The following is a 25532-nucleotide window of genomic DNA, read 5'->3' on the forward strand; positions in this document are numbered from 1 at the left end:
ACTCCTCTCCAGATGTGAGCCTATGAAATCAAATAAGCTATGTGCTTCTAAAATACATGGTGGAACCAACACAGGATAGACATTAGCATCCTGAAAGAGACCCATGAGAAAGAAGAAAGGGGCTCCAAGCAAGTCTAAAAATCCAGCAAGGCAAATGTTATTAGTTCTTAAGGCTGGAGAATAGTCCTCTTCAGCTTCATGGTCTGCCCTCATGTGCAGCTGGGTGGAGTCCCACCTTTCAGTCTCACTGGGACAGAGGCCTTACCTTTGCTGCCCTTCAGCCATGGTGGAGGCCCTACCCCTTTGGCCACAGGTGGTAGCCTTGCCCCTGGGGTCTGGGCTGATCTCTGATTCACCCTTGGGGTCATCATTCTTCTCTTTTCTTGAAGGATAAGATATATTCACAGCTAGATAGTGGAGAGCTCTTTGGTCTGGTCCTATAGCAGCCCAGAAGCCCAAAATCCCTTCTCTATTTCATAGGATAATTATTCCCTTTTGTCCAAACAGGCAGTCAGTGTCTACACTGATATAATCCCATCTGTATTCCTGACTTCTGCTGAGATACCTGTTGGACTCCATAGATAATCTCTTCATGAAGTGATTGTCCAGCCAAACCCTTGGTGTTCTCACCAAAACAGGATTTCTCATTTTTTACAATGTGGAGAGGCAGACAGTATCCCAAATCTTTAAGTTATGATTTCTTTCACTTAATTATTCCTTCTTCAATTCATCTCTCTCCTCTCACAATTTACTATAAGTAGTGTAAACTGGACACTATAATATATATTAAACTAGTCATACCTCCATGACTTTGCCCATTCTGGAATATATATCTCATTAATCAACAAGATATGTTGGGCAGAAACTGAGCCACCAAGTAGGGACTATTGAGCAGTGGGACATTGTGTTCCATCATATTTATGTAAAGACAGCTTACATTTAAAGACAAAAAAACTGTGCTTTTTTTGATTATCTTCCTACACTTTAGCAAATTTTATCTGTGTAACTATATCCCTTTTATAAGTCCTTGAGAACACATAGGGTGCAGAAACAGTAACCGTGGGGGTGAGTGAGGAGGAATGCCTAAGTCGGAAGGCGACTAGAAGACCCTAAGAGGGCTGACGGTGAAGACTGTGACATACACGGAGATCATTCTTTCTTTCCTTTGCTAAGACCTCACTCAAAAGGCCTACTATTCATTCGCTCTTGAGGCTGAAGCCGTTTTTCACAATTGGCTTCCCCAGACCACGACATCCTATTATAAAGCCCCTATTTTCCAGAAATGCAGAACTTCCTATTTGTGGCCTGCCATGTTCTTCCATGGGATTCTCTGGTGGCTCAAACAGTAAAGCATCTGCCTGCAACGTGAGAGACCCAAGTTCGATCCCCGGGTTGGGAAGATCCCCTGGAGAAGGAAATGGCAACCCACTCCAGTACTCTTGCCTAGAAAATTCCATGGATGGAGGAGCCTGGTGGGCTATAGTCCACAGGATCGCAAGGAGTCGGACACGACTGAGCGACTTCACTCACTCACAGAAGTCTCTCTCCTGTCTGTAAAGACTCATACTACCAGCACCAGATCAAATGACTTATTCTCTATGCTGTCTTCCTTAATACCTCTAAGCACTGGCAATCACTCCCCCCAACTACGCCTTCATAGAAGTTTACCTGTGATAATATAATTGGCTATTCATCCATAGGCTTCCTTCTCCCACTTACATGTCAGGTCTTGAGAATAGAAGTTTATTTTACTAATTTCTCTATCTTCAAAGCTAAGTACAGTATCTGGTATACTGTTGTTTTTTAGTCATGTCCAAATCTTTTGCGACCCCATGGACTGTACCTCACCAGGCTCCTCTGTCCATGGGCTCTTCCAGGCAAGAATACTGGAATAGGTTGCCATTTTCTTCTTCAGGAGATCTTCTCGACACAGAGATTGAACCTGCCTCTCCTGCTTGGCAGGCAGATTCTCTGCCACTGAGCCACCTGGGAAGCCCATCTGATATAGAGAAGGTACTTAAGAAATGTGTGCAGGATAAATGAATAACCTCAGTGCCTTTCTGTCCCCATCCATTTAATTTATTTTCTGAGACAAGAGTTGGTATTTACCTGTATTGACAAGGTGTTTACCTGTACCAACATGAGTTGGTTTTAAGACCTGTAGTCCTCTACAAACCAGTCTGGAATAACTGAACCAAATTCTGTTTCGGCTTTATTAAGATTAAATTCTCTTTATTAATGCGACCCAGCATTGCTTGTGGCTGTGTTTAACTTGTCAAGAGCTGCAAAACTAAACATTTTTCACTCTGCATGAGAAGATCAATATAATTATAAAAATCATTTATGAAGTACTATGTTTCATTTAATAATTTCTCCATCGCCTTGTGTCTGCCTCTGCTGTGGGTCATCATCTTCCCCTTTAGACAATTACTGATGACTGCAGTTTCAAAATCTTGCTTGTTGCTGGTTAGTTATTTGCCAGAACTGTGTATTTTCTTTCCTGGACAGTCAGGTAGATTCTATAGTCCATCCTCCATTGCACTGGAGAATTTTCTAGCCAAAGGAACTTGAGTGAAAGTATGAAACACCACTTCTGAGCCTGGACCACAAAATGCCTTATGTTTTCTTATGTCTTTTTTGCTTCTGTTGGCTGAATGAAACTAAACAGGATGGTTCTGGAAGTCACATTTTGAGACTAGACAGCCACGAGATGGAAGGAGCCCAGACCTTTGAATCTCTGCTCTAGTGGGAGCTGACCAGGTACCAGCCATTAAAGTTTTTGACTACAAATGACTAAAATAAAATTCTACTCTGTTCAAGCTATTAGACATCTTCGGGGTTGTTTGCTAGTGAAGCTAGTATCATCCTAAATAACACAGCTGCTTTACTTCAGTCATATGTCAAGATATTCAACAAAATTGGAGCGGCTAATGAAGTAAAATGGCCCCTAAAACTTTATATGTGTATATGTGTAAGAAATCAGAATGGGGAAGGAGGTTCTGTGGGGCTCTGGCTAGTGACTGCTGTAACTATGAAGGATTGTTGACAGGCCTCCCATTACTGCAGACTGCTCCTCTTTAACAGGCAGCTCTCAGGCAGCCTGTGCTCCTGCTGTTTGCAAAACTTACTTTGAATATACAATGCCAATTATAGGGACTGAACATGTCAAGATTTTGACAGGTGTCTACAGAGTTATGCAATTAATTTTATTTATGTACTTTCTGCTTTAAATACCCCTGAAAAGAAGAAAAATTTTCTAATGCACCTTAAAAAGGGACACAAATTTGCCCCTTCATCCCAAATTACCACCTCCCCCCCGCCCATGCACACACACACACAAAACAAACAAAGAGAGACAGAGAGAGAGAGAAAAGAAAATGGAAAGAAAGAAAGGAAAAAGTAACGTTGAGGGAAAATAAGCCGATTTAGTAATGGAGTTTAGTATGGACATAAAATAGCTAAAGTATCTTGAAAGTTCTCAAGCAAGTCATTAGCTGCAAAAGCTCTAAAAAAGTTCAGAGATTGTGACCAGTGCCAGACAAGGCCTGACATTTTTTTTGAATTCTAGGGTAGTGGAGCATTTATTAATATCCAGATATACAGATTTAATTATGCTGCAATCACAATTTTACTGTCACTCTTTAAAACTGAGATAAAAAACACTTTTCTCTTATTTTCAGTGATCGTGTGATATAGCTTGGAGCAACAGATAATGACAACACCGCAAGTGCCAAGGAGGCACTTACATGGTAAGGATGCTGTGCAATTAAATTACCTAACACCGCGTGATAAACCCAAGCAGGGTAAAGTTAGCTTCCCAAATCAGAAAACAAATTTTCAAAACTAGACAAACTTGTAAATGTTCTCGTATTCTCAAGAGATAGCTAAAACTCATCATTTTGCTTTCTACATTAGGATAAAATTTTTACTCACTTATTCATTTATTTAGCACATAAATCCCAAAACCTATTATAAGCATTAAAACAATTTAACTCAGATAAAATTAATAGTCTACATATTATCCATTAATTCCTCAATGAAAAAAATGGTAGCAAAATCAACTAGAGAATAACAGCATTGCAAAATACTTGGGTGATATTTATTTTCAAAGGTTGACCGCTAATATCTGCATTATCCAAAAGGCAAATATCCAACACCTCAAGAACAAGCCTGAAAATGCCTGAAGGCAGGGGGTGTGGCAAATGATGGAGACTGGGAATATGTTTACTCTTACTCTCAACAGCTTCCCAGAGGAACAATGCTTGGGAGGAGGTCTTTAAGTGTATTCATATTTTCCTTTGAAATATTTTTAAAACATGCATAATACATACACATATTACATACTCCCACACCTTATTAAAGTTGACATCAAACACACATTTGGCACATGTTGTATATGTATAAAGCATATAATTTGTGTTATTATATAATTGATACATACTTTAAACATATGTTCCTTAAAACCTTGGATATATAGATACTTGAAGATTCTATCTTATAGAAAGGAATCTGAAAGAAGGTCAAGTTCCATCTTATAAAAAGAAATCTTAAAGAAGGTCAAGGTAGATGAATAGAACATGGGTCATGTAGCAGAAAACAGGTAGATTAAAACAGTAACCTTGCCTTAAGCCTGTCATCTGAAGGAAATAAGGTGCTCTCCCTTCATTTCTTCTTTGAGCATCATTAGAAGTAAAGACATGAGTAAGAAGCATACCTTTGTGCTATTAAGTGAAAGAGGAACAACTGTGAAACGGGAGGTGGAAAAACTAGATTTGGCAGAACGTAAGTGGAATCTCAACTGGACCACTTTTAAGAAAGAACATATATGGAAACTGAAGATTCAGAAGTTATTTCCCTGAAAAATATCTGAATTTGTGTATCATCTTCACTATTAAGTTACTGTATACTGTAACTGAGAAGCAAGTAGAGTCAGTGATGGGATTCAACAGCAAGAGGAACCAATTTATGAACAGCATTCAACTACAGCAATTGGCTATGAACCAAAGAGTTCTGCAGCAAGAACTGCTGATTGCCTGGGCTCTGACATCAGAACCACCTGGGTAGGAATCCTTGTCCAGTCTCTGCCATTAGCTAGCAGTGACATTATGGAAAAGTCATGTAATCTGTCCAAGTCTGTCTCCTCACTTTTTTGCATTCAATTGAAGCAGAATCTCCAGCAAACATTTGCTGATCTTAGCCCTTCTCCCCCTCAAATAACAAATGAACAGCTGCCTCTCTGCTACTTAAATTTCATATTATTATAATTAAAAGAGTTTTTTATACTTATCTTCTCTACTAGAGAATGAACAACTGGAAGGCTTATTGATACCTTTCTTCTGATTGCTTAAAACAACAGCTGGCACAACTAAATGCTAAGCCAGTGACCAATGTGTGTGGTCACTATACTTATCTCAGTGCTTTGCTACTGCTGCTGCTAAGTCGCTTCAGTTGTGTCTGACTCTGTGTGACCCCATAGACGGCAGCCCACCAGGCTCCCCCGTCCCTGGGATTCTCCAGGCAAGAACACTGGAGTGGGTGGCCATTTCCTTCTCCAATGCATGAAAGTGAAAAGTGAAAGGGAAGTTGCTCAGTCGTGTCCGACTCTTAGCCACCCCATGGACTGCAGCCTACCAGGCTCCTCTGTCCATGGGATTTTCCAGGCAAGAGTACTGGAATGGGGTGCTTTAGCAGGGATTAAATGAGGTACTCTGTGTAGACCATTGAGTTGAATTTGCCAGCAAGTATGCTCAGAGGTACAAGAAGCTGTCAAGGGAGTAACAGAGAGAATGGAAAAAAAAAAAAAGGGAGAAAAACATTGCCTTGTAATAGACAATCAACCATGAGGATATTTTAAGGCATATACCTAGCATACACTTTGTTAGTCAGAAGGTGCACAAACTGTATTCTTAGAAGGCAAGATAAAAAGCCACGGGCTCTCCGTCTGCTGCATGTGTGCAAATACAATCATCAAACTAGTGTTTGGTAGGGAGCATTCTGTGTACCGGAAAGTCTGTTAAAGACTCACTCAAGTCTAAATTATGAAGCTAGGAGAACACTGTGTCCATAAGACACCAAGGCTTTCTTTGGATATAATGAAAATAACTATAGATTTAAAATCTCTAAAATAAAGATCCAAGCAGATGCACTAAATGTGAAAAAATTAAATTTAGTATTGTCCTGAATGCAAAATGAGAATAGATCAGGTGAGGCAAGAAACAATGAAGAAAATCTTACAGACTATAGATTTGGACATTGTTATCCTGGAGAAGGAAATGGCAATCCACTCCAGTACTCTTGCCTGGAAAATCCCATGGACAGAGGAGCCTGGTAGGCTACAGTCCATGGGGTCGCCAAGAGTCGGACACGACTGAGCGACTTCACTTTCTTCACTTTATCTAGGTATCAGAAGCTTAAGAAGTCTACTTAATGTAAGCTATAGAAAGTTTTATTTGGATAGCCTAGGGTGCTTATGTGTGTATGTGTATTTTAAAATCACTTTGAATGTCTTTAAGCAGGGCTAGGATTCTGAAGTTCAACTCAGGGTTCATCATTCCTATTGTCTCCTATGTGCCTCCTTCATACTGCAAATGCATAAAAGATAAATGCAGTTGCAAAGAGACTTGAAGACAATGACAAATTTATGTATTTCCATGGAAGAGGATGGGCTGAAAAGAAAACAGATCTAGAGGAAAGTGGTCAGGAAAATAGTGTAAGGAATAAGAGGAACAAGGTGAGATGCTACAAAGTCTAGATAAATAATATCTAGGCAACCACCACAGTGTTCTTTATTTGGAGGACCTGTGCTTTTTTGCAGGCTAAGATTGACTTCCCAAAGGAGTCATAGTATGCTAGGCATGCACGGCTAACACATTTATCAAAGAATGCATTAATTCATTAGGGTATTTCTTCCACCATGTAGAATCGCTTAATGACAATAGTTAACAAGCCTATCTATCTTTTATACAAGGTTTAGCAGAGAAGCTGTCCGGGACTGTTTGCTCTATAAATTAAGCCAGGAATCCAGGTTCCCATGTTGTTCTACCTTCAGACAATTGTCCTTGTTTGCACAATAAAAGATGGCTCACCAGGACATCTCATGCTATGTTCATTTTCCAAGCTACTAGAGGAAGAAGGAGGAGATGCATATACACGCACCCTTTAAGGACATGACCTGGACACAGCCCACATTACTGTAGCTCACGTCCCATTGGAGAACGTAAGACACCTAGCCAAACCTAAATAAAAAGGAGACTGGCAGAACTGATGAAAATCAACAAGTACACTGGTGAATAACAACAAGGATCTACAGAAAATGCTTGAGAAATTTTTATTCCAAAAAAATTTCTTTCCGAGTAGTTTTACAGAGCAGATGAAATAGGTCTGCTCTACTGATGCTGAAAGTCCAAATCAGCAGGTGATGGTGATTAAGTGCTCAGGAACTTAAAACAAACACAGGCTGATTGTCCCCATATGTGCTTATGCTGCTGGCTGCCATAAAACAAAAGTCTTTCATGATTGGAAAATTGAATTATCCTAGGATTAGGAAGCAGATGCAGCAGTTGCATACCAATCTGGTGCCAAAACTGAGTTCTGACCCTATCATCTCCTAACTTCATGACTTGATGAGCCAGTAACTTCCATAAATCTATTTTTGTTAATCTGTAGAATGTGGATGCTAACTACTGAGAAGGTCTACAATAAAAATTTGATAAACTAACACATATGAAAACAACTGGTTATTAGAAGGTTTTCAGTAAACATTAGCCCACTCACAAGTCCTGTTGTCTTTAACTGCAGCAGTATTTTCTAATCTATTTTTCTATCAACTTCTTACATGTTCTTGCAAACATTTTAAAACTTGAGAACCATTGGCCTCAAGATATAAATATGGAAAAGCTCATGAAAAGGTGTATTATCACACAAGCAATATGTACAAACCTAATTTAACTATTTGTTTTCCATGGCTTAATAATTTGTGAATAAAATGTTTATTTTCCTGGCTAGGCATGCATGTCTGAGTTGAGGCTTCCTCTTATGTCCCCCGCCCCCTTTCATGAGTCAACTCAATCTTTTGAATGAATTTTGCTCTATTTTGGAAGATTCCAAGAAATTCTTGATGAATATTTGGGAGAGCCCCAAGTTGCCCAACCTAGAAGCAGATCCAGCTAGAAAGCTGCCATTTAAAATCATCACCAATGTTCTAAGCAGTAGATGATGTACACATATTCTTTGTGAACCTGAGAACATATTCAATATAATTCTTACGATTCTCATTTAATGATGAATAATACAGAGATTAAGAGGTTAAGTAACTTGGTCACTATCTTAAAGCTGGCAAGACATAAAGCAAATCTCTGGTTATTACCAAGAAAAAGCAAAAAGAAATGAGGCCCTAAGCAAAGAACACCATTCCTAAGAAACAACAACTTTTTAGCTCAATCCAAAGCTGGATTCAATGTGGGAATTTGGGATTATTTATTGAAGAGTCTCTGTTCAAAGGCAAAACTCTTGAATTGAGAAATAATACAGCATTGGAGGTACATGCACCTTTTTGCAGGTGTTTTCAGAATGTAAACTAATTGAAAATAGCTTAGTAATGAATGGCCTCGATTCCCTTCCCATGGTGCTTTGGAGGGAGTCTTTGTCTATTTATGTTGGAGAATCTAGACTAAGACCCTCACTGCAGTCATTACACACTGGACCTCAAGGATGCCTGAAGACTTCTTCTCAAAATCTCACACTGAAAGCTGTGTTTTAATTCTTTCACTTCACGCCATACAAAGCAAACATGTAATCTTTGACTGCAGGCGCAGTATCTGTTCCCACAGAAATGTTGCTGATCATTACCAACACAGAAGCAAGACTCTGAAAGCATGAAGCCCACAAGAGAATGTTTTATAGATTCCCGAGCTGTCACTGGTGAATAGCCCAAGCAAATCTGACTCACAGGGGCACAGTGGGCATCCAGTCTGCAATTACTAGGGAAAATCTGTTCGGAAGTTTTCAGGTAAGAAAGCTAGATAACTAAATCGGAAGGTACTGCTGAATACCTAGAGCAAATGAGTCTGTGTATTGCCATTTATAAATGAACGCACCTAAAGTTTCATAGAATTCTAAAGGTTTCAATCAGCCATCTGCAATTGCCTCAGTCAATTCCATATAAATAAAATACATTTGAGCCTACTGTTAAAGAATGTTGAATGAAGAGAATATTTTGCACATTAAACATTTCTTTAACGATAAATCTTTCTGGATAGAACTACAATAAAATGATGGCTTCTTTGATAACTTTTACATCATAAGGTCTATTAGTCTGCCAGGCAGAATTACAGGTGCTTTTCATGTGTTATCTCTTATTTCAATGGAATATTGCAACAACCTCCAAGTATAAGTAACAAAAAAGGGAAGAACATCAACTTTCTTGAGTTATATACCAATTACCCATAACGGAAGAAACGGTATCGGTTCGATTAACCAGTTGTTGGCCATGACCGGGTATTTGTACAAAGGAAACCTACAACAGATTTTCATTTTATAGCAAAGGTGAATAGGAAAATTATAGCACACATTTTCCAAATCAGTTTTTCTATATTTTTCAACTTCTTTGAAACACCGTCATCTGGGTAACTACTAACGACTTACAGAAATCTTTCTCTTTTTAAGTGTAGTGGAAATATAAGAGAAATTCCTTCAGTTTCGTTTTCCATCTGAGGGAAGGCAATTATGACTCTTTTCTAAATAGCAGTGTAAAACTTGAGAGTGCTGCCTTCACTATGGTAATCCTTTGACTCCTTACCTAGCACAAAGGCAAGAGGCAGTGTGGCAGCAGAAAGAGCAGAACATAGAGACACAGCACTCCTGTGTCATTTATTAGCTGTGTCATCTTGGACAAGGTTTTAATTTCTCTGAACTTCCATCTTCCACAATGCACCATGAGGATATTACCACCTACCTCCTATGACTATGGTGTTGACTTATTAAGTAATATATATTACGTACATATACACAGTAGGAAATTAATAATAACACATGTGAGTTCCCCACTCCTCTTAAGGAAACAAAAATTTTGTTGTTCAGTCACTAAGTTGTGTCTGACTCTTTGAAACTCCATAGACTGCAGCATGCCAGGCCTCCCTGTCCTTCACTAGTTTGCTCAACTCCCTACCCACTGAATCGATGATGCGATCTATCCATCTTGTCCTCTGTCTCCCCTTTTCCTTTTGCCTTCAATCCTTCCCAGATCAGGGTGTTTTCCTATGAGTTGGCTCTTTGTCAAACCAAAAATAATCATGACAAAATAATAAAAAAGCTGTTTTCAAAACCCAAACTTATGCACTGGGTTATATACCATCATAACTTATTTTACACACACACACGTCCACACACACACATTTCTCATCACATTCTCCAGAAACCAATCCAATATATTAAGAATCATTTCATCTTACCACAACATGAAACAATTTCAGCACGAATGCTCCAACTTCATTTGGGATACTTCACATTCAAGGGCTCTACATCTTGAAACATTCTCCAGTGAATTCTCTAAATGAAATGAAACAAAAACACTTGGGAATATGGAAAAATAAAACTTAGCTCCTTCCAGTAGTGTTCATCTCAAATTTCTCATGTCATTTTCCATCTGGCTGCTTTTGCTCCAATTCTGAAAAAGATCACATATATATTTCTAGACTGCAGATTCACAATCTCATCTGACGTATCTATCCCAGATGACAATATCGCTTGCATTTTTGGATAATGAAATTCATTCTGTTTGTTTCTGTAAGCCAACAGATATACTTAAATTAGAAAATAATAATTGGGATATAAAACAACTCTCACATCAAACAGAGTATTTTTATTCAATCTGTTTCAAAATAAATGATCTAAATATCAGTAACAACATATAAATGATAAGAGAAAGTATGACAGCAATCAAGTTATAGGAACTGTCAGATGAAAAAGATCATTTAAACATTATAGCTTTTCTCTTTTTAAGATGCTTGTGGATGTCCTTCTAAAAGATGAATGCATAAAATAAAATCATCATATGAAAATGAAACATATTTATTCATGCCCATAATCACTTTTATTATTATGAAAAGTATAAAACTTTATATATATGTATGCTGTTGTTGTTTATTCACTAATTCATGCTTGACACTTCTGAGTCCTCATGAACTGTACCCCAACAGGTTACTCTGTCCACGGGATTTCCCAGGCAAGAATACTGGAGAGGGTTGCCATTTCCTTCTCCAGGGGAACTTCTTGACCCAGGGATCGAACTCGGGTCTCTTGCATCTAGAATATATATATTCTGGAATCTCTGGTGGCTCAGAGGAGCTACAGTCCATAGGGTCACAGAGAGTCAGACATGACTGAAGCGACTTAGCATGCATGCATGCAGTGGTATTCACCTGCAATGAAGGAGATGCTGGTTCAGTCCCTGGTTTAGGGAAGATCCCCTGGAGAAGGAAATGGCAATCCACTACAGTATTTTTTCTTGGGAAATCCCATGGACAGAGGAGCCTAGGGGGCTACAAGTCCATGGGGTCACAAGACTCGGATACAAATCAGCAACTAAACCACTACCGCCATATATACTCTAGACTTGACATTTTGCAAATTGAAACCTCATTCATAAATTTATGAGGTATTATGCTATATCAGAAGAATTGGGTAATTTTAATGGTCCATATTCTTATGTATTTTTCTCTTTCTCTCTTATTCTCTCTCTGTCTCTCTTTCTCTCTCACAGACACACACACGCACACACACACACACACGCACACACATACTTTAGAAGTCAAATTTACTGTAAAAAAATTATAGTGTAATCACATAAAATACAATGAATTCACATTTATTCATCAGCTCAGGTCTATCCTTTTAATAGCTATGTTGATTTCCTTACAATAGAACAGTCTACAAAAAATTAAATAAAATCTTGGTTATGCAAATCACACTAATGAAAATACTGAAAACCTGATTGTGTGAAACATCTCAAGCTTAAGGAGGCATGTCATAGTGATCAATTTTAAATTAGTCACTTTAGAACAAATTGTGTTGCTTCACTCTCCTGGTGGCTTCCCGAATTTCTATTTCTGCAAAGAACAGTAATTACAATTGTACTGGGTGGAACAAGTGAATCTCTTCTCTCAAAATCTAGATATGAAAATGAATCTACTGGGCCCATCCAATAATATTGACATCTCAAGTCCTCTTGACAGGTTCACTTCACAGACTGTGAAGGAAGCAGAAGGCTGCTCTAATTTCCCTCTCAACAGAGGCTAGATAAGCATGTTGTCAGTTTCTAAGCTATTGTCTCATAGCCCACAGACCAGCTTCTGTAATCCACATTGAGATTTCAGGGCTGGGTCTCTGCATATCACATTCCCAGTTGACTTTCTGAGGCACTGGAGAGAGCTTGATGTGAGCAAGAGAAAGGGCAAGACGGACTTATTACACCCTGTTCATTTGCTCTCAGTATTACCTTAGCAATCATTCTTTACTCTCTGAACAGAAAGCAGTTTCTGTTCACAGATTTGTCAAGGTCATCTAGAATTGGCTCCCTCTGTCCTCTCAGAGGTGTCAGCACTGAGCTATTGGCATCCCCTCTGAAAGGTCTTGAGTTTATGTGTCCTAAAGCCTATACATTGGGTTCCTCATACACCATCACTGGTTGCACAGCACCACCTCCAAGAAATATGGACCTCAGAACCACAGGGTCCCTCTTCAAAGCTCCTAGTAACCTCAATTTTTCCTTCAATTCCCCACACCCTAAAGATAGAACTTCTTTCTACAGACACTGTCTCTATACAGCTCTTTCTATTTCAGTTCACCAGCAGGTATTTAACTTCTCTTTTATTTTACATTTTCTGTGTTAAAACAATAGGAGTGGCTTCTATCTTCCCAGACAGACTCTGTAATAGAACATATACTTTATTTTTAAGAGCTTCCATGGTGGCTCAGATGGCAAAAAATCTGCCTGAAATGCAGGAGACCCAGGTTCAATACCTGGGTGGGGAAGATTCCCTGGAGAAGGGAATGGCTATCCACTCATCTTCTTGCCTGGAGAATTCCACGGACAGAGGATCCTGGCGGGCTACAGTCCATGGGGTCGCGAAGAGTCAGACACAACTGAGTGACTTTCACTTTTAATTTTAGGTTGGAGGATGAAAGAATCTAACATCCCTTGAGATGTTTTCATTTATTATTTAATCTCCAAAAATCTCTATGAAACAGGTATGGTTAGCTCAATATTTAGGTTAATAAAGGGTGATAATGTTTATTGAGTTCTTATAGTGTGTTATTATCTTTCCATATTTTATTCTATTTGATATTCATAAACTTTCTGAAAAGGGAGCACATTAGATCCACTTTATGGATGGAGAACTGAACTTGAGGTTAAATTATATGACACATTTTTGACAAGTAGGTAGCCCTAGAATTGTAATATATGTGGATGTGCACCAGTGTGTAGAGTATAGAAGGTTTCCCTTCCCTTCTGCCATGACCTGGAAGCCACACTGATTGCTGATGGAAGTAACCAGAGATGCCCTGCACTGAATGAGGACAGATCTTTGCATCTACAGTATGGAGGAGAGGGGCCTGATGCTTAAAATACATTGTCAGTGCTTTTGCTTTGCCACTTACACACTCAAGTGGGTATGGCCTGGAGAAACCTAGCGTATATAAAAAGAAAGAGACTTCAATATATAATTTCCCCCCTAACCATAACAATGCATGGCTTCCTGTGTCTGAGATGAGAAAGCATTAATTCTTCCTAAGCTGAGCCACCACTGATCTTCTCTACCATACTCTCACGTCCAGATTACTAAAAAAACACAAGAAAGATCCACTTGGCCTTTAAATACAAAATCAAAAAGAACTCTTTCCTAAGTTTTTACACTATTATGGAGAAACAGTAGGAGAGATGCAGTGCTATTTTCATGATAAGTGAATAATTCGAGCAGTGGTTAAAAGACGAAATGACTCCATGTCACTATTAGTGTTCACAATGCATGAGATGATCGAGGCAGGGGACAGGGGTGGTGGTGGTGAGGTCTCAAATCAGTCCATAACAAGACCATGGTAGTTCTGAGCTGCTGTTCTCCATTGTGGAAACAAAAGGTGTCTTGGCATCTCGTACCTTCAGGGACACCATGGGCTATATGAGACTGTATGTAACTCTGGGTGAGATGGAAGAAAATGCACTGGGAACATGTAATGTCCATCAGTGTCAGCTGTTCTGATGTCAAACAATAAAGTGAGATTTCTAAAAAGTGTGTTCCTGCCTATTCTGGTGAATTTTTAATACTTTCTAACTGGGATCTGATTTTCCTTTTACTAAAATTATAGGCTTTTATCTTGACATTCCCACTGTTTCTTTATCTGTAAAGTCATGGGGTGAAAAGAAAGTGTCAGTTGCTCAGTTGTATCCAAATCTTTGGGACCCTATGGTCTGTAGCCTACCAGACTCTTCTCTCCATGGGATTCTCCTGGCAAGAATACTGGAGTGGATTGTCATTTCCTCCTCCAGGGGATCTTCCGACCCAGGGATCGAACCTGGGTCTCCTGCATCGCAGGCAGATTCTTTACTGTCTGAGCCACTAGGAGTCCTGGAACTACAGTGCTATTTCCCAAACTATTCTTCATAAGGCCTATGCACCAGAAGATTCTAAAACAACTCATATACTGAAATTTGGAAAACACTGTATAGTCTCTGAATCTTTGAGATTCAGAGTACCCTTATAATAGTAAACATTATGAGGATCCAACCATGAAAACTTTAAATAATGTACAACTCGTTTGAGCAGAGTCTTCTCTTCCTTTCACACTGCCATTTCTTGGGATGACTGCATTGCTCTGAACACAGTGTGGGAAATGCTGAATTTGGTGCTCTCTGAAATCCCTTATGACATCGGGATTCTGTAATTCCAAGCAGAGGAGCTGTTTAATACCATAGAACCAAACGGGATTTTGTCCTAAAATAGCTCTAGCTGATTCTGTATTTCAGGTGTTTAGAGTAAGCAGATTCAGGAGCCAGTGGCTGAAGGCCATGGAGAATGGCCCATGATTCATATTCCGGATGCAGTAAGCATCATATTAAAATACCGTGTGTGTGAAGCATTCCCTGGGAGATACCCTTTACTTACCACCACTTAATTTCTAGGTCAACGAGCATAAGGGGAAATTTTCTTTTGCAAAGATCAAGGAACAAAAGGAGGATTACAGAAATGAGCTACCCACCCGCCAAGCAGTGCAATGCCAAATTGCAACATATATTCATGGATCCAAGTGAAATCTGGCAGAATCAGAAAGCTTTACCTTGGAAGAAAACCAGAAAGAAAATGCTGTGCCTGAAGTAAACGTTAATGTTTTATCTTATGGCTATGTTCCTCCTTTAAGCTCAGCATTCCCTAGATTCTCCTAAAGTTTATGATTCTAGTTTGACTATTGTCTGCCTTTTATAAGTGAGGCTTCCCAATTCAAGGCAGCAATAATTAAGTCCATGCTTATCCATCTTCCTATACCGTTAAGCTTTAGAGGATAAACTCTTTGAGTTTATACAAGTATGCTGCTGCTGCTAAGTTGCTTCAGTCGTGTCTGACTCTGTGCGACCCCATAGATGGCAGCCCACCAGGCTCCCCCGTCCCTGGGATTCTCCAGGCAAGTATACTCGAGTGGGTTGCCATTTCCTCCTCCAATGCATCAAAGTGAAAAGTGAAAGTGAAGTTGCTCAGTCGTGTCCAACTCGTAGTGACCCCATGGACTGTAGCCCACCAGGCTCCTCCATCCATGGGATTTTTCAGGCAAGAGTACTGGAGTGGGGTGCCATTGCCTTCTCCTTATACAAGTATAGCAGCTTCCATTTGCAGCGTACAAACTACTTTTTCACATTTTTTGTTGTTCTGATTGGTTGTATCAGTTTATGTGAAAAGATCCCAAATCACACAACAGAGGTGAGTCTGGGAAAATAAGATTTACCTAAAGATTTTAACATTTAGGGAAGAAAGAACGCATTCATAAATAACTTTGCCCTAGAATTTCCACTTATCACTATAATCCAAATTTCACCAATTTGAATAGAAATAAAGATGCTACTGATCATTTATTACCTGTTCTGTTCTAAACAATGCTTTACTTATACCATCTTAATACCTATAATAAGCCTATGGGTCTGGTGCGACTATCACAGCCATTTTAATCATCGGAAAATCTCAAACTCAGAATATATAAGCTTTCTCAAAGACACACTCCTTTTAAGTGGCAGATCTTATAATCAAATCTAGGCCTGTCTGATTCCAAAGTTTAAATTCTTTTTTTTTCTTTTTTTAAATATCAAAGATACTTTATTTTATTTTTATTTATTTATTTTTTTAAATTTTTTTTAATTTTATTTTTACTTTATTTTACTTTACAATACTGTATTGGTTTTCCCATACATTGACATGAATCCACCACGGGTGTATACAAGCTCCCAATCCTGAATCCCCCTCCCACCTCCTACCCCATATCATCTCTCTGGATCATCCAAAGTCTAAATTCTTAACGATGCTACTCCATTGCTAATTATTTGCAATACAATGTAATCAATGCATGCATGCTCAGCTGTTCAGTCATGTCCAACTCTTTACGACCCCATGGACAGAGAAGCCTGGCAGGCTACTGTAGGCTACTGTGGATCTTCCCAGAAAGAATACTGCAGTGGGCCAGCATTTCCTCCTCCAAGAAACATGGTAGTTTAAAAAAATATATAAAAGACCAAACATTAAGGCCCATGTCACGCAATCTGTCTGTACCCTCTGTATTTAATATGGCTTGGGTCCTGGGAACTACAGTTGAGTCTAAACACTGTGATGGAATTGACCTTGGTGGTAGGAAAACCTTAAGATTCTGTTTAATGGCGACCCTGTAATAAAGAATCGAGCTGTCATTATGAACAAAGTATCTACCCAAAAATCTAGGCAAGAAGACATACATGAGGTCCAACAATGGAAGCAAAAACAACACATGAGTTCAGGCAATTGGAGCACAGGAAGTACAATACAGCAAAGTGTGAAAGGACAGCAAGAGGAATCCAGAAAGATCTGAGGCACTGGGGAGAGAGGTGCAGATGCCTTTGAGAGTTCAGTTCAGTTCAGTCGCTCAATCATGTCTGACTCTTTGTGACCCCATGAATCGCAGCACACCAGGCCTCCCTGTCCATCACCATCTCCCAGAGTTCACTCAGACTCACGTCCATCGAGTCCGTGACGCCATCCAGCCGTCTCATCCTCGGTCGTCCCCTTCTCCTCCTGCCCCCAATCCTTCCCAGCATCTGTCTTTTCCAATGAGTCAACTCTTCGCATGAGGTGGCCAAAGTACTGGAGTTTCAGCTTTAGCATCATTCCTTCCAAAGAAATCCCAGGGTTGATCTCCTTCAGAATGGACTGGTTGGATCTCCTTGCAGTCCAAGGGACTCTCAAGAGTCTCCAACACCACAGTTCAAAAGCATCAATTCTTTGGCTCTCAGCTTTCTTCACAGTCCAACTCTCAAATCCATTCATGACCACAGGAAAAACCATAGCCTTGACTAGAGGGACGTTAGTCGGCAAAGTAATGTCTCTGCTTTTGAATATACTATCTAGGTTGGTCATAACTTTTCTTCCAAGGAGTAAGCGTCTGTTAATTTCATGCCTGCAGTCACCATCTGCAGTGATTTTGGAGTACAAAAAAATAGTCTGACACTGTTTCCACTGTTTCCCCATCTATTTCCCATGAAGTGATGGGGCCGGATGCCATGATCTTCGTTTTCTGAATGTTGAGCTTTAAGTCAACTTTTTCACTTTCCTCTTTCACTTTCATCAAGAGGCTTTTTAGTTCCTCTTCACTTTCTGCCATAAGGGTGGTGTCATCTGCATATCTGAGGTTACTGATATTTCTCCGGCCAGTGGCGGCCAGGAGGAGACACCCCGCATCAGAGGTCAGGGGTGGCCAGGAGAAGCCACCTCATGCCTGAGGCCAGGGACAGTGACCCTGAGGAACCACCCTGAGCCCGAGGCCAGGGTAGGCAGCTGGGAGGAGCCACCCACGCCTGAGGCCAGGGCCCGCAGCCGGAAGGAGCAATCCGAGGAGCGGTGGCAATGCAGGCACAGGAGGGCCTAGAGGAGCCATCCCACGTTGAAGGTCAGGAACGGTGGTGGTAAGGAGATGCCCCTCATCTAAGGTAAGGAGCAATGGCTGTGCTTTGCTGGAGCAGCCGTGAAGAGATACCCCACGCCCAAGGTAAGAGAAACCCAAGTAAGATGTTAGGTGTTGCAAGAGGGCATCAGAGGGCAGACACATTGAAACCATACTCACAGAAAATTAGTCAATCTAATCACACTAGGACCACAGCCTTGTCTAACTCAATGAAACCAAGCCATGCCTGCAGGGCAACCCAAGACGGGCAGGTCATGGTGGAGAGGTCTGACAGAATGTGGTCCACTGGAGAAGGGAATGGCAAACCACTTCAGTATTCTTGCCTTGAGAACCCCATGAACAGTAGGAAAAGGCAAAATGATAGGATACTGAAAGAGGAACTCCCCAGGTCAGTAGGTGCCCAATATGCTACCGGAGATCAGTGGAGAAATAACTCCAGAAAGAATGAAGGGATGGAGCCAAAGCAAAAACAACACCCATTTGTGGATGTGACTGGTGATAGAAGCAAGATCTGATGCTGTAAAGAGCAATAATGTATAGGAACCTGGAATGTCAGGTCCATGAATCAAGGCAAATTAGAAGTGGTCAAACAAGAGATGGCAAGGGTGAACATCGACATTCTAGGAATCAGTGAACTAAAATGGACTGGAATGGGTGAATTTAACTACTGTAGGCAGGAATCCCTCAGAAGAAATGGAGTAGCCATCATGATCAACAAAAGAGTCTGAAATGCGGTACTTGGATGCAATCTCAAAAACAACAGAATGATCTCTGTTCGTCTCCAAGGCAAATCATTCAATATCACAGTTATCCAAGTGTATGTCCCAACCAGTAACTGAAGAAGCTGAAGTGGAACGGTTCTATGAAGACCTATAAGACCTTTTAGAACTAACACTCAGAAAAGATGTCCTTTTCATTAAAGGGGACTGGAATGCAAAAGTAGGAAGTCAAGAAACACCTGGAGTAACAGGCAAATTTGGCCTTGGAATGCAGAATGAAGCAGGGCAAAGACTAATAGAGTTTTGCCAAGAAAATGCACTGGTCATAGCAAACACCCTCTTAGAGAAGTCCGCTATATATGAATGAGTTCCATTGTGAGAGGGCATTCATAAGTCCAAATGGTTAGGTCCCACAAAGTTAGCCTGGTACCTCACAATTGGCTATATAGTACTATAATGTAATAGGTTCATAACGCTTTTCACACAGATAATACATAAAAACAAACACAAAAAATACAGAAACAATTTTAATCTTATGGTATAGTATCTTGAAAACTACAGTAGTGCAATATAACAGCTGGTATCCAGGGGCTGGTGTTGAGTGAAGAGGCAAGAAGAGGAGTTACTGACCAGAGGAGGGAGTGGAGGTGGGAGACGGTAGAGCTGAAGGATCATTATCAATAGGAGATGGAGGGCAAGCTGCAATAACGCTCATGCCTGACACTGATGGAACACATGCTCGCATCTCTGAAAGTTCAAAGCTTGAAGGTTTCTGCACAGAGCCTCTCCTGTGTGAGGAGAAGGTTCTTCAAAATACCAGGTAGATCTGACTAGATATATAGACCTTTCATCATGCTCACTCACTCAGTCATGTCCGACTCTGTGACCCCACGGACTGTAGCCCACCAGGCTCCTCTGTGATGGGATTCTCCAGGGAGAATACTGGAGTGGGTTGCCATCCTCTCCTCCAGGGGATCTTGCCGGCCTAGGGATGGGACCTACGTCTCCTGCTTTTGCCAGGCAAATTCTTTTCCAGTGAGCCTCAAAAGACAAGGAACTAAATGTCCTCATTATTCATACTCACGTTCTCTCCATCCTCCCCTTTTCCCTCCTTTCTTCCTTGTCTCTCACACATACACTGAACAATGAATCCTGAGATTCCGTCTATTATTTAAGTTGCTATTTCCTATGCTTTCACATGCAAGTATATACACACACATATGTGAACAATTCGTTTCCTAGTTTCTGCCAAATTTTGAAAAGCAACAGAGTTCTTTGATTATTTATTTACAAAGGCCTACCACTTAACAGCAGTTTCCAAAACCTGAAAGAGTATATATGTCATCTAGAGTAGTGAAAGATAGAAGACATTTTGAATGTTAGAGCTCAGATTTTTAATATATACCAAACTCTAAAAGCTGCAAGTATATGATGGCAATAACCATGTGGGTAAATATAGCGTACATCTCAAAGATAATACTAGACATGCTCCTCCAAGGATATTTTCAATGCTAACTTTTATATTTGAAACAACTGAATTTTAAATCTTTAGTGCTGGTATTAAGATATTTGGCATAAATGAATTAGATTTTTCAAACTAATCAGACTCAAAAGTAAGAGATATATTCTTTTAGAGGAAAAAAGTACATAGAAATTCTGCTTTATTGAATATATCCTTTATATATGCAGAAATTTGACTAAAATCATATTTACTTTTAATTATAAAAGACAGAAAAAAGTAGAAGCAATTTAACTGTTCATCAGTAAGGGATTGGTTAAAATGAATCACAGCACATTCATTACTTGGAAAATTGTGCTATTAAAAATGTATACGTGTGTATAAAGTATAGAAGAAAGTACAGACATATTCCAAAATGTTAACTGTAGTCATTTGTACATATATGCAAAACAGTAATTGTCATTTAAAAAATATTTAGTATGGTCTTTTTTTTTGGTAATAGGCATATATTACATTCATAATTGGAAAGCAATCATTTCCAAAAATATACATTTTTTTCAATTTATTTTGATGGACAGCGAGGCCTGGTGTGCTGCGATTCATGGGGTCACAAAGAGTCGGATATGACTGAGCGACTGAATTGAACTGAACTGAATAGCTTTACAATATCGTGTTGGCTTCTGCTATACAACAACATGAATCAGCCACAAGTACACGTATGTCTCCTCTCTCCTGAAGCTCACCATACCTCCCACCCCATCCCACCTCTTTAGGGACTCACAGCACCAGGTTTAGCTCCCGGTGTCCATACAGCAGCTTCCCCCTGGCTAGGGGAAGTTTACACGCGGCAGTGTATATATGTCAATGCTACTGTCTCAAGTCGTCCCATCCTATCCTTCCCCCACCGTGTTCAAAGTCTGTTCTCTATGTCTGCATCTCTATTCAAGAAGACCACTTTTAAGTTCAGTATTCCAAAAGAATTTTTATGTAAAATAATGATGGCTGAATTATCAGAACATGCTATATTTCTAGAATATGTTGATGTAATAATTGAAACCCTAAGCCTTTCATTCATTCATTTATTCATTCACACAATACACCTTTATGTAATAGTTTTCACGTCAGTCACTAACCTTCAGGTATACAGAAATGGAAGAAGCCGCATGTTTGTCTTTAAGGGAAGCCATGAAATCAGAAAATGAACAAGACCGTACTGAAATCTGTTGTCTAGGAAGTGTTCAGATACTGCTAATATCACAAACCCAACTATATCCTGGCAAGTTAGGTATAACTGAGGTAGGCATAATGCTGTAGGTTCAATCTGACAACCGTACAACCCCTAGCAGGAGTCTGGTCTGTGGCAAGAATGGGCTGAGCACACAATGCACGCAGGTCTATCTTCCCCTTCCTCATTTTCTCATCCTGGAAAACAGCCTATGGCTTTCTAGATCCCAACCACCATGAGGACTCCTCTGCCCCTGGCAGTGTCTGGCAATTTCTGCACTCGGGATAAATCTGGTTCAGGATTTCATGGCCAGGGAATCTTTGTAAAGCAATCCATAAAAGGCAGTCCATGATTATGGTACATGTTTATGAAGAAGGAAGGAAATGAGTCAAAGGGATCCTCCATATCCTTTCCTTTGGGTACAGGAAAAGATAGGATATGGACTTAAATCCACAATTTATAATCTTAGAATCTCCTCCAAACCCAGTAGAGCTGTTTATCATCTCATTGTACACATGGCCCAGAAAGAGAAAATGAGCCTTCTCTAATGAAAAGTCCGTACAGTGAAAATATAAACAACTGCATGGAGAGCTCTGTGCTGAATTTACACAGACTCCAGCCATTGCTCAAGGTGAAGAAATCAATGACAGCACAAAAACCTGTCGCTGAACCTCAAGAGATGCTTCATTTTCTGTGCTTTGCTTTACTGTAGTCTCATTCCTGATCAGGTTCTTTCCCCAGGGAGTGGTAATAGGCTAACAGCAAGGAACGTCTGCTTTGTTCTCTAAAGCAGCAGGATCAAAGGGTGCTCAGTGGAAAACTTAATGCTCCTTCTGAGTTCCTCCAACAGCTGCTATCTCTCTACCATTACTTCCAAGTCTCTTTCCCAAACTCTTCAAAATATGTAACAAGCTTAAGGAGAGAACATCTGGTTCCAAGGATTAAAGAATGTATCACCTACTTAACACCACAATATGCAGGGTGGAGGAGAGCTATCTGTATAGTAACTATTTCCTAAGAGGTCAGTTTCCTAAAAATATTAACTAATATTTACCAAGTACTAAGTCCTATCTTGGGGCTTCCCTCATAGCTCAGTCGGTAAAGAATCTGCCTGCAATGCAGGAGACCCGGGTTCAATCCCTGGGTCAGGAAAATCCCCTGGAGAAAGAAATAGCAACTCACTCCAGTATTCTTGCCTGGAAAACCACATGGGCAGAGGAGCCTGGCCGGCTACAGTACATGGGGTCGCAAGAGTTGGACATGACTGAGCAACAAACCACCACCAGCACCAAGTCCTTCCTCATGTACGCACTGCACCTATTAAAACATTCAGTCCTCATGGCAGCCTCAGGAAGATGCCAGTAGTTTTATTCACAGTTTATTAAAGAGAAAACTCAGTTTTAGAGAAATTAAGACTAAATAATTTATCTAAGTTCATGCAGGCAGTAAATGTCCACGTTTCACTCTCTTACATTTTGGTCAAGAATTTATTTCTGAACTCAACATAGTAGAAACCAATTTGCCTTTACTTTGAAATGTTCTTAAATTATAAACACCAAGAAAAATGAATGTCTACTCTATTAATTAACACAAATACCCATTCATGTCATTGAATTCCGGTTTTTCTTTCATGTGCTTAACAGATAACTGCAATTATCACATGCATGCAAACTTCCAAATATTTTACTCTCAAAGTTTTCAAGCAGAGAGAAAAGTTAAGGAATTTTACAGTAAACCCCCATATACAAAGAACTACATTTCACATCAATATTTACTATATTTTGTTGATCATCTATCCAGCCATTATATACAATTTTGCATCCTTCTATTTATTCTCATATTATAAGAATTTTAGTTGTTGTGCCACATCATTTTAATTATCTGCCAAGTCTTCTAAACAGCTCCTTATCTTACTGTACATCTTATCTTATATTGATCCTAAACATACTCTATTTACTTTCCTTAAAATGATTTACCCACCCATTTACGATATCACTCAAGCCTAATGCTGGAATTTTACTCATTTGAACTCCTAGCACTGCCCTAGGCACATAAAAATGACTCTAAATACCTACGGATTGATCATGGCATTGATTAGATGACAGGGATCCAGGGAGACTATATGGCAACCCACTCCAGTGTTCTTGCCTGGAGAATCCCAGGGACAGGGAGCCTGGTGGGGTCACAGAGTTGGACACGACTGAAGCAACTTAGCAGCAGCAGCAGCAGCAGATGGTATTATAAGCTTTTCAATAATGAGTCAGGATGATAATAAATTCTACCTAAGTATTTAGTTCAGTTCAGTTCAGTCACTCAGTCATGTCTGACTCTGTGACCCCATGAACTGCAGCACGCCAGGCCTCCCTGTCCAACACCAACTCCCAGAGTTCACTCAGACTCACGTCCATCGAGTCAGTGATGCCATCCAGCCATCTCATCCTCGGTCATCCCCTTCTCCTTCTGCCCTCAATCCCTCCCAGCATCACTCAATATGCCAGCAAATTTGGAAAACTCAGCAGTGGCCACAGGACTGGAAAAGGTCAGTTTTCATTCTAATCCCAAAGAAAGGCAATGCCAAAGAATGCTCAAACTACCGCACAATTGCAGTCATCTCACACACTAGTAAAGTAATGCTCAAAATTCTCCAAGCCAGGCTTCAGCAATACATGAACCATGAACTTCCAGATGTTCAAGCTGGTTTTAGAAAAGGCAGAGGAATCCAGAGATCAAATTGCCAACATCCGCTGGATCATCAAAAAAGCCAGAGAGTTCCAAAAAAACATCTATTTCTGCTTTATTGACTATGCCAAAGCCTTTGACTGTGTGGATCACAATAAGCCTAAGTATTAGGAAATCCTAATTATCCCATTTGCTATAACAGGAAAAGATTTATTATTTATTTATTATAATATCCCTAATTAACACTACAGATCATTAAAACAAGACTATGTGGGCAAAGACCAGTATTCTCACCCTTTACCTGCTTCTATACCTATAGTTTGGAGAAAAACCAAGGAATCTGCAAATCCAAAGTAAAGTGGGTGCTATTCATCCCATGTTCTAACCTACACAGAAACCCTTTCTAGAGCACATGTATGTAACTGATGAATAAATGTGATCCAGACATATTTGAAGGCTTCCTAGGGACATTCACCTTATTATCTTCATTCAGTCAACAGATTTATTCAGTATCTACTCTGCTCATATACTCTGCCAGGTGCTGGAAACCAAAACATTTCATTTCAAACAAATCATTTCAAAGAGCTCACGCAGTGAAGGACAATTAGGTTGATATAACATTCAGTTTGGAAATTATATAGAAGTATACTGTGTCATTATTTGAAAGCAGAAAAGGGCACCTAACCCAGTGGCCAGTATCTGTGAAGAGCAGAGGAAATTCGCCAGGGAACGCTTCCTACAGTTGTGCATGAGCCCAATCTTAAAATCTAAGCAGGAGCTGGCTAAGGATAAAGGTTTTTGTTTAGCCTCTCACTCATGTCTGACATTCGTGACCTCACCTTCTGTAGCCTGCCAGGCTCCTTTGCCCATGGGATTTCCCAGGAAAGATTACTGGAGTGGCTTGCCATGTCCTCCTCCAGGAGATTTTTCTGACTCAAGGATCGAATCCACGTCTCTGTAACTCCTGCATTGGCAGGTAGATTCTTTACTGCTGAGCCACCAGGGAAGCCCAAAGGATAAAGGTATAGATATATGATTTTCCCAGAGCAAGGATTTTAGCAAAAACATTGAAGCAAGATGCATCATGAGTCACACGAAGCTCCTAAGCAGTTCGGTTTTTCCAGCTAGTCTGAGATAAGAAAGATGTGAAGGACAGATACTCAGGGAAAGATGATTGAGAACCTGATGTATTCTATTAAGAAACTTGGACATTAAAAAAAAAAAGAAACTTGGACATTTTTCTCTAGAAATGAGAAACTGTGAG

General features: G+C 40.0%; 1 protein-coding gene across 1 annotated transcript in view; it reads right to left on the reverse strand.

Moving 5' to 3' along the window:
• LINGO2 (leucine rich repeat and Ig domain containing 2) overlaps positions 1-25532 on the reverse strand; it is a 1426386-nt gene that overhangs the window by 1132673 nt on the left and 268181 nt on the right. Inside the window, exon 2 of the mRNA XM_069574164.1 lies at positions 10449-10545. The gene's annotated coding sequence lies outside the window, so the exon portion shown is untranslated. The remainder of the gene's footprint in view (positions 1-10448; positions 10546-25532) is intronic.

Source organism: Ovis canadensis, chromosome 2, assembly GCF_042477335.2.
Source record: "Ovis canadensis isolate MfBH-ARS-UI-01 breed Bighorn chromosome 2, ARS-UI_OviCan_v2, whole genome shotgun sequence".
NCBI lineage: Eukaryota > Metazoa > Chordata > Mammalia > Artiodactyla > Bovidae > Ovis > Ovis canadensis.